This window comes from Stenella coeruleoalba (genome assembly GCF_951394435.1).
Source record: "Stenella coeruleoalba genome assembly, chromosome: 11".
NCBI classification, from domain to species: Eukaryota; Metazoa; Chordata; class Mammalia; order Artiodactyla; family Delphinidae; genus Stenella; species Stenella coeruleoalba.
The window spans coordinates 28,495,423-28,505,710 of record NC_137157.1 but is presented as its reverse complement, the minus strand read 5'-3'; the positions used below and the strand labels follow the sequence as shown (position 1 = coordinate 28,505,710).

Here is a 10,288-nt window from a genome sequence, read left to right as displayed (position 1 = left end):
GAATTGGGTTAGCAATAGAGTAGTCCAATCCTGTACCATACAGTAATCCTGGAATAACACGTGAATTCCTTAGTATTTTCTCACAAATTTGCTAAGAAATAAATACAAACTATTTTCTTCTATCCAATTCATAATGAGTATTAATGGTAAAAATAAGCATACAAAATAAAACAAAAATTGTATATGGTAAAGTTGGTTATTGACTAAAAATTGACAAAAGCAAAACTTTTTTATAAAATTTCTCTCTGCAGAATTTGCTTTAGAATAAATGGACTTGGTAGATAGAGTGTCCATAAAACAAAATTTCCAATTGTAGATGCTATAATTGATATGAATAAAAAACTTGATGAGCAAGAATTCATTTCCATTGAAAATCTTACATGGAAAATAATGATTCTGATGAGAATAATTTCAACAAAATAAAAGTGAACATTAAAAAGTTAGATATGATTTGAGTTTTAGGTAGGAAGTTGATTAAGGAATTAAATTGACCTAGCGGGAAAAAAAGAGTCTTCTCAGTGCAGATTTCTTTTGTTCGAGTGTATTCTTCTCCATGTGCTCTGGATACATTTCTGAATGTGTGTGTGCTGACACATAATGAGCCCCTCAGCAACTATTTCTGAGGAAACTTGATTTAGTTACTCTTCTTATAAACAGTTTAAATTCAAGAGAATAAGCAGCCCATCTTCCCTGGGCTTGGCATGAAGAGCAGCAGATGATCTGATAGGTTTTATTGCTTCTAATTTTGGTGACTAATATAGAGGTTCTGTTTTGAAAGCACCCAGATCTGGCTCCATTCTGGTTTAGCTAAAAACAAATTTGGAACAAAATGTACTCTTTCCCAAGAGCCAGGCCCTCAGAACCCTACTAAGGATAATTTTGAAAGGCATAAGCAAACCAAGAATAGTTCAGAGTGACCATGAAGCTTGCCAAAGGCTTAAAGAAAATCGAAATGGCCTAATTAAATTCAGACAGTGGGGCTAACAGAAGTCCTTAAATGTCAAAACGAGGGGTTCTTCCTATTCCCTGTCTTAAGATTTCCCTATGAAGGAACTACTGCTGGAGAAATAGTCCTGTCTTTTGTTCATGCCCCCTCTTACTTTTCTTTATGTGATTGGTAATTGAAAGAAGGAACAGGGAATCCTCCACTTAGCTCCCTCCTCTAACTCTTTAGAAGCCAGTTTTCCCCCAGGAAGATGCTATCTGTACTTCTTGTTGCTATAAAATTTACAGGGGCACATACCACTCCTGTCACTTTTACCATGTCAGGAAGACAGTGATTTTTCTACCTCTGCCCTGTGAACAGATTGATAAACCTACCCCATTCTGGTATATAGAATTAATAAGTTCATTTGTCACATATGTAAGTCATTCTCCAATCCAGACTTTTGTCTCAAATAAAGCTGATATTTTGATGATTATCCTGACTCCCATTTGTTAGATGGTTTCAAACTCAGGCAGGGAAGAGAGGAATATTATTTATTGACTGCCTTAATTCCAACACACACCCCACTTTTTCCTCTTTTCCCTCTTTAGCTATTTCCTTCCGTGGAAACCTGTGGAATTTGTTTATGGTGTGTGTGTATGTGTGTGTATTTTGTTTGTTTTTCTCTTTATTTTTAGGCAAAGAAAATAAAGGCAGGAATTTGGGGTGCAGTTAGCATTTTGGAGGTCTTGTAGAAATTTGAAGCCACAGGCTTCTTTAAATTTTGAGAACACAAAATTCTACGGAAAAAAAAAAGGAGATGGAAAATGACAAGAACCTGAAGTAGGTGGGGCAGGAGACGTGTTTACCAGGAACAGGCTTATTTCATGCAGGAAAGACATTTTAAATAAATAGGACATATTTCAACATGTAATCTGTGGGTGATGTAAAATAACAGCATTCTCTTGAATAAATTTCCTCTTAAAATCTCACAGCACACCCATATATTTGTGTGTGTGTGTGTGTGTGTGTGTGTGTGAAATTGATCTCAGGTTTGAAAAATTGGTTTGAATCTCATAAGATAGAACTTTTAAATAAAATGGGCATTATTATTCATAGTATTACTACCTGGCAAACAAGTTGGTAGGTTTTCCTGTATCCCCAGACTATACTGGTTGTATTCAATAATGTAATGGAAAATACACTGCAAGGGAAGTATATGTACTCCAGGGACTAAATTTCTACTTATACTTGTCTTCACCATTAACATCAATAAACATCTAAAATTGTTACAGCAATTAAATACAGAAAACAATACAAAATCTTTGAGAAACAAAGGGAAAAGCTCTGAAATATGAAGATGAAGAGTGCTTCTCTGGGTACACCGAGTGGCCCAAGAGGAAACTGTAAAGTGGGTGAAGTTTGTCTCTCAGCTGTCACTTCCTCTGGGTTCCTCTCTTTAGGTATTTTATAATCTCATGCCACTTTTTCTCATGGACTTTGAATTCGGCCTATCTTGGCTGATACAAGAGGAAGAAAGCTTTTCCCCAAACACTGCAGTCCATTCCACTTACTTCTACACGTCCCTCAAGAATTAGCTGAAAGGTGTCCTTCTCTGAGTTAGAGAACCTGCTCTCTGTTTCCACAATGTCCTGTGCATACCCAAATGGGGGAAAATAGAAGGGATATCTTAGCCCAAAGGATAAACTGTGGGTTTAACTTTTGCAGGTGAAGGAAGAGTGTGAGCAGATAGTGGCTTCTGACAACCCCACAGTCACCACAGACGCACTTGTCTGCTGTGCTTTAACCAGGACTGGTCTCACTCTGTTATTCCATTCCAAGCTGAGAGAAGCTGAGAGATAAAAGCCCTCTACATGGGTATTCCTATCCATAAGAAGAGCATCCCTATTCACAGAAAATCCTCCAGCTGTTTTAACCTATATCTAATGCAAAGTTTCACTGAGATTACTAACAGGTGCAGAACCAACTGATTTGAATTTTATCATCGTCACTGGCATTGTCAACAGACACTTAATGAGTATCCCTCGAGCACTGCACACTGCACTTTATGCTAAGAGCGCATCTTCCTTCCACTGGAGCACATTTTAAGTAGTCATAAGTTATTCAAATATATAAAGAGATCTGTTTATACACATAAACTGAATAGGGAAAGAGATTATGCTATAGATTGAATGTTTGTGTCCCCCCAAAATTCATATGTTAAAAATCTAAGGTGATGATATTAGGAAGAGGGATCTTTGGGAAATAATTAGAGTATGAGGGCTCTGCCTTCATGAGTGGGATTAGTGCCCTTATAAAAGAGGCCCCAGAGCGATCACTTGCCTATCCTGCCATGTAAGGACACAGCAAGAAAGTGTTGTCTATAAACCAAAAATTGGATCTTCATCAGATGTCAAATCTGCTGGCATCATGATCTTGGACTTCCCAGCCTCCAGAATTGTGAGATATAAATGCTGTTTATAAGCCACCCAGTTTACGGTATTTTTGTTATAGCAGCCTGAGAGAACTAAGACAGATGATGTTGGTGGTGATGATGATGTTTATGATAGATACAGACAGATGTAAACAACATGCAAATGTACGAAAAGATCTGTAGTCTAGACAGAGATATATTTATGATACAACGATGTTCATACCTCTTTATCTAGACCTATATGCATAAAGAGATAGAAGTGTCTAAAAACTGTTATTGGCAGCTCTTCATATTAATTAGAAGCACACAATTATTTTTATCTTACAGATTAAAATTGATTGACTGGCATTAAGAATTCTTCTCAAACAAACTTGAAATTCCTAATTCAAATGTGAGCTCCATGGTTAGAGAGAGGACAAAGGTCTTGGATGAAATCCAGACAAGTGATAACCTTGACTGGGGAAGTGAGTGAAGAAATTTTAAGGCTAAATACAAATAGCTGAGGAAAGAAGTAAGCCTAGATCTAATTTAATTCATCAGCCCCAAAGTAGTATGGAATTAGTTAACCTAGTACAAATGAATTCTCCAAAAGGGCTTTATTTTCAGCCTGAGTAATGGGAAGTGTATAAGCCCAGAACATGTAGAGATAGGAACCACTGGTTAATAAAAGAGTTTTCCCAAGCAGTATGTTAACATTGAACACATTTTATTTTTTAATATTAATTAAAATTAATTTGGCTGCGTCGGGTCTTAGTTGTGACACGCAGGATCTTCGTTACAGCATATGGGATCTTTGGTTGTGGCACACGGGCTTCTCTCTAGTTGTGGCACACAGGCTCTAGAGTGCTTGGGTTCAGTAGTTGCAGAGCATGGCCTTGGTTGCCCCGCGGCATGTGGGATCTTAGTTCCCTGACCAGGGATGAAACCCACGTCCCCTGCATTGGAACCCACGTCCCCTGCGGATTCTTTTTTCTTTAATTGATTAATTTATTTATTTTTGGCTGCATTGGGTCTTCGTTGCTGTGTGCAGGGTTTCTCTAGTTGAAGCGAGTGGGCACTGCTCTTCGTTGCAGTGCACGGGCTTCTCATTGCGGTGGCTTCTGTTGTTGCAAAGCTGGGGCTTTAGGCGTGCGGGCTTCAGTATTTGTGGCCCACGGGCTCAGTAGTTGTGGCTCACAGGCTCTAGAGCACAGACTCAGTAGTTGTGATGCATGGGCTTAGTAGCTCCACGCATGTGGTATCTTCCTGGACCAGGGCTCGAACCCGTGTCCCCTGCACTCTTAGGCACATTCTTAACCACTGCACCACCAGGTAAGCCCTGGAAGGTGGATTCTTAAGCACTGGACCACGAGGGAAGTCCTAGAAGGTGGATTCTTAACCACTGGACCACCAGGGAAGTGCCTGAACACATTTTAAACAAAACAGATTGACACAGATCACATTCCTAGGATACAACCTAGTGATACCTGGGTAGTGTACCAGATAACTAAAAAAGCTTCATACCTAATGTGTGATACATTTGTCTATGCACTTAAGTAACATGTTGTTTTGTTTAAGGTAGGGTCTATTTAAGGACTGTTCAAAGGATGAGAGTGATGCCTAAAGAGGTGGTTAGGTCATAGAAGACATCATAAGATACAAATGTTTGAGCTGATTCTGGAAGAGAAAGAGGCTAAGAGAAGAAGGTGGAGGGGTGCCCAGAATTGTTGGAGAGAAAAATATTTCAGACAATGGGAATGGAATTAACAAATGCCCTGAGGCATGAGAGAGCTTGGTTTGTTGGAGGAACATAGAAGAGTTAAGAGTGGCTAGATTATAGAGCACATGAGGGAGTGTAACATCAGAGCCTGAAAAACTATACATCCCACCTTAAAGTCCCTGAGTATCCACAGGCCTAAGAATCCCATCTTTAGTGGTAGAAATCATGTGACACTCTTTTCCCCCACAATTGTACACTACTTAATATCTGGTATTTTCACCTCTGTTAGCAATGGAACATTCATCAAAACCTGAATACCAGCTGATAAACAAAAAACTGCCTTGGTTGTAAAATTACATAAACAATTTAAGTTAGAAAACATATATATATATCTCCCTAACGAAAGCAGTCTTCCATTTTTACCAAATTCTCTTTTCTGTCTACTAAGGGATCAACCTCATTTTAAGCCCCAGTAGTATTCTATCTTTCCCACAAAAGAGGGAGGGGGAAAACATAAATTTCCAGACATGGTTTTGCACACAAATGGCAGACATAGATTTCTTTTTGTTTTGGGGTTTTTTTTGGCAGACATAGATTTCTAAAGGACGGTTTCCAACCTGTTAATAGTTTTCAATACACAACAGCTGCAATCCATGAAAGAGATAAATATTCATGGCACAAAGCATTTATATGTATCAAATGTATATTCATGAACAAATGGCTTCCCCTGCCTTTAATAGTGTTTGCCATGCAGTCAGTGAAGAATGGGCCAAGCTTCCCCTGGCTGCTACTGCTGAGTCTACCGCTACATCTCCTGAATGTCAGTTCTGCAGTGGTTACAGACAGGACAATAGCCGTGAAAAAAAACAAAAGCATGTGCCCAGAATCACTCCCCACTCATTCCAGATTGGCTAGCAACCCCTCCCTGCATCAAATATTAACAGCAAATTCTATATGTCTGCCAACTTATTTTTCAGGAAAAAGCATTATATATTCAAGCCTTATGTGGCCATATGTGCAGGGTAATATCCATGGTTGACCATCCTCTTTCAAATATGCTTTGTCACAGTACTGCCCTCCCAACGGGCTTCACTCAGAATACTGGGAAGGGAATTTGCATACACTGAATAGCATTCTCAGGTGACCATCAGTGTCCAGTTGTCGTGCCCTCAATCAGAGCATTCTGTGCAGCATGGAAGCAAAAGAATGACAGTGCAAACTGTTCGACAGAAGTCTTTGTTATTCAGCAAGGTTTGCTGGATGGCACGTGCTTTTGAAAACTGGCATGCTGTTTGATAAAAAGTGTGTTTGCTCCCTTAATTTCTCCAGGAGGGAGACAAGAATAGAATCATGTGCCTTTGGCTGAACAAGAATAAGGAGCCATTATAAGGCTTTAGGGCACTGAACAAAGCCTGCTAAAAATAAAAAATAATCATAATCATAAAATGAAAGTATTTAAATTGTATCATGCAGGCAAAGGAGCTGTCAGCTTTGCAGACAGGTTCTCCTCGCCCCTTCTCTCCATTATTTTTGGTCAGCTCCCAGCTCTCCTTTATAGGGTCACAAGAAATAATTCCAACCCTATCGAGCATGCCAAATTTCCCCTTTCTCTCTATTAGTATTTGCTGTCGATCCACTCTAAGAGATGAGCTTTTAAGACCATAATGATAAACTGAAAATGGGACTTGATACCATTCCCTCCCGCACATTTTTATAAGGATACTAGCTGTATCTGAATTTTAGTTTGCAAAGTTAAATTACACCCAATTCCTCTTAGTAGTTTACACAATACATTGCATCAGAATCCAAGTGGTAACCTACTATGAAAAGTGAAAAAATTTTAGCTCTTTGTTTTATGAGACTGAGATTGCATATAATAAACGGTGAGGAGGAAGCACCTTACTGGATATGCCAAGGTTCCAGAAATATCATGAATTGTAGCTGTACTTGGCTAGGATGACATCATACCTCGCTATAAATTATATGGTTCCAGTATTTAAAATATAGTTTCAGTATTTAAAACAATGCCAATCTTGCCTTGGATTGTATTATGAAAATCAAACCTTCCTTAAGGGAATGTCCCCGAAATTTCCATAAATAAATAGAAGAGACTCTCTAAAGAATGACAAATCCCTGAAGACCTCCACTTAATTCCCTAGATCCCTCCCACTTCTAATTATACAATTCAGAGCATGCTGTTATCATCTTTTTCCCCTGTCTCAATGAAGAACTCAGTATATGTGTCAGATTCCTCTGCGCCAGCTTTATACATCCTTACTATGAAGAGCAGTCCACATTGTCATTTAATACCAGACCACAATTGTTACTTTATCGAAGTAAAAATAATATAAAAGGCATAGGAATTGACCTCATCTAATCTGTCCATTTATTTGAATTATATTTTCCATGCCTATCATGTTCTGGGACTGTGCTATTTGCTATAGACACAGCATTTCTCTCAAGATGTGTTTAGTCTAACAGAGAAACCAAATGAAGTATCCATACAGTTAGAATGCAGTGCGCTAAGTGCTCCAGTGGAAGAAGCATAGGATGCTATGGGATTCGGAGAGTTTGACACTCACCAAAGGTCCCGTAACAAGAAAGCAATAAAGCTTAGGTTTGACTCAGGTTTTTCCAGGATCTTAACACTGTACATACTGTTTACATGAAATACTGATTTAGCTGTGTCCAGCCTCTCTTATATAGAACAGCTACTTGAGACCAGCCATAGGAATTCTCTCCCCATGCTCTTAGGTAGAATTAGAATCATGTCACATGTGGCTGATCTCAGCCACAAAGCAGGAAAAGCTGAGAAATAGAAAGTAGGCAATCTCATGACTCACTGAGTGAGGAAAACAGGAATGGCAGAAAGGCTCTGGCTATAGGTGAAGTCTGTTCCTGTTCCTATCAGGTTCTTGACTCTGCTTTGGTCTTGGGGCCCAGTTAACTGTTCTCTGCATGAATCCAAGGGCTGGAATGGCATCACTCCACCAGCTCATGGACCCATGGGGAAACTGCTGCCACGGCTCTCTACGGCTACACTTGACACTAAGCTGTTTTCTTGGGGAGGTTGGGGTGCTGGCCCAGACCCAGCCTCCCATTGGCTCCATTGCTTGGCATTCTCTGCTCTACCGTCTGTTGGAGTCCATACTGGAATCCCTGTCATATCTCTGCCATCCTCCCCACCTTCCACAAGTTAGTGGTTAGATTCTCCATCAATTTTTAGTCTCCTACCAACCATGAGGACTAAGGATAAGATAATAAACTAATCATGGCACAGAAACTAACCACAACATCTCCCAATGTTGCACAATTATGGCCAGCCTCAGACCCATCTCCCAAAAGCTTGGATGTGGGGGATGAGTTCTTCCCGTTGGCCAACATCTTCAGAATTAATAGGAGGGGCAGGAAGAAATGGAAACTAGGATGTGGAAAGAAATGTGACTAACCTATAAGCCAAGTACCATGCTGGGCACTTTCTAATACTTTACTTCACCAACTCAAAATAACCCTTGGAGGCAGGTATTATTGACTGAGAGAAAAGAAGTAGTGAGGTTAAATATCATTCCTGAGGTCACACAGCCAGTAAGTGCCAGACGGAAAATTTAAACTAAGTCATATGCCCCTTCCACCACTGGTACTTGCCTCTGAAGACAGACGTGTCCGGATCTCAAGTTGAAAGAGAGGGTGGAGGCACCTTTCCATAGAAACTGAAAAGCAGCTTGATGTACTTTTCTGCTCTGTATGCAGAACAACAGTCCAAATACTAAAAAAGAAAGGAAAAAAAAAAGACATAAAACTTCACTGAAAAACTACTCATGTAACACAAGGAGTTCAGTGCCTCTGAGTCACCAGGACTAACAGCACTCCAGTGGGTCTGGACTAGGCTCCTCCTCCCCAGCTCCTGAGAAAACTGTTGCCCACTTCTCCCTGGAGCTATCACTGTAGGGGAAACTGTTGACTTGGGAAAGGAAGGGTGGTGGCCCAGACCCAGCCTCCCACTTGCTCTGTTAACTGGATTTGCAAAGTCCCAAATATCACAGCATAAGATCCCTTTGTAAGTGCTGGTTCTGGACTGGACCTGGAGCCCAGGGGGCTGGGAGAGACATCAGCTAAGGCCTAGATGGGATGCATAAGCACAGAAATAAAGGGAAAGAAAAATACTGAAATGGGTAGTTTCTGTGATTAGTTCATTGTGATTACCTTACCCTAGGACATAATGTATTGGTACTAAACTAACAATAGATTAAGAATCTAACCTCTAACCTATTCTGATTCCTAAAAATTTACTTCTATAAATTACTTTTAGAACTTAATTCTTTTGTTATTTGAGAATTTACAGGCCTTTCATTTTATATATATTTATATATTTTGTATTTAGTACATATATTATACATGTATGTATTTTACACATATATATTTTATATATATACATGTATATATAATTATACAAAAATGAATATGTATATATAAACACACATATATATATATAATTTATAAAATTAGCGAGCCTTAGAGAAATTCTAAATAGAATTTGAAATTGAGAAGGTATGAAGCTACTTAAGATCATTCATATTGGGAATTTGCCACTGTAGTTCTTGCAGTCATCTACAGGTAGAGATGAATATCATAGTTTTTCATTGTTGGGATGGGAGAAGTTGGCTATTGCATTTAGGACACTTTTAAATCTAGTAAGAATATTGCAGCTTCTACACAGATATCCTGAGCCAGTGTTCATTGTTCACAGTCTCCTGACCACCATTCAAGCACCAGGGATTCTGTGCAAGACAGGCCTTGATGCCTCAGCGCAGTGGGCGCAAAGCTTTCATTTATAGGATGTATTAGGTTCTCCAGAGAAACAGAACCAACGGGAGTATATAGATATATAGAAAGAGATTTATTGTGAGGAATTGGTTCACGTGATTGTGGAGGCTTGGTGATTGGTTTAGGTGATTATGAAAAGTCCCACAGTCTGCCTTCTGCAAGCTGGAGGCCCAGGAACGCAAGTGGTGTGATTCCAGTCCAAACCCAGAGGCCTAAGAACCAGGGCCAAGGTGAAAGCCCCAGTCCATGTCCAAAGGCTCAAGAACCAGGAGCACAAATTTCCAAGGGCAGGAGAAGATAGATGTCCTGGGACAGGTAGAGAGCAAATTTGCCCTTTCTCTTCCTTTTTCTTCTACTGAGGCCCTCAGTGTTTTGGATGATGCCTAAACCACAGTGATGAGGGTGA

At 39.7% G+C, this 10,288-nt stretch overlaps 1 long non-coding RNA gene across 1 annotated transcript in view; it reads right to left on the bottom strand.

The window, feature by feature from the left end:
* Positions 1-3,227: 3,227 nt before the first annotated feature.
* LOC307193797 overlaps positions 3,228-10,288 on the bottom strand; it is a 122,620-nt gene continuing 115,559 nt past the window's right edge. The window contains exon 4 of the long non-coding RNA XR_013830415.1: positions 3,228-8,824. This is a non-coding gene — a long non-coding RNA (uncharacterized lncRNA). The remainder of the gene's footprint in view (positions 8,825-10,288) is intronic.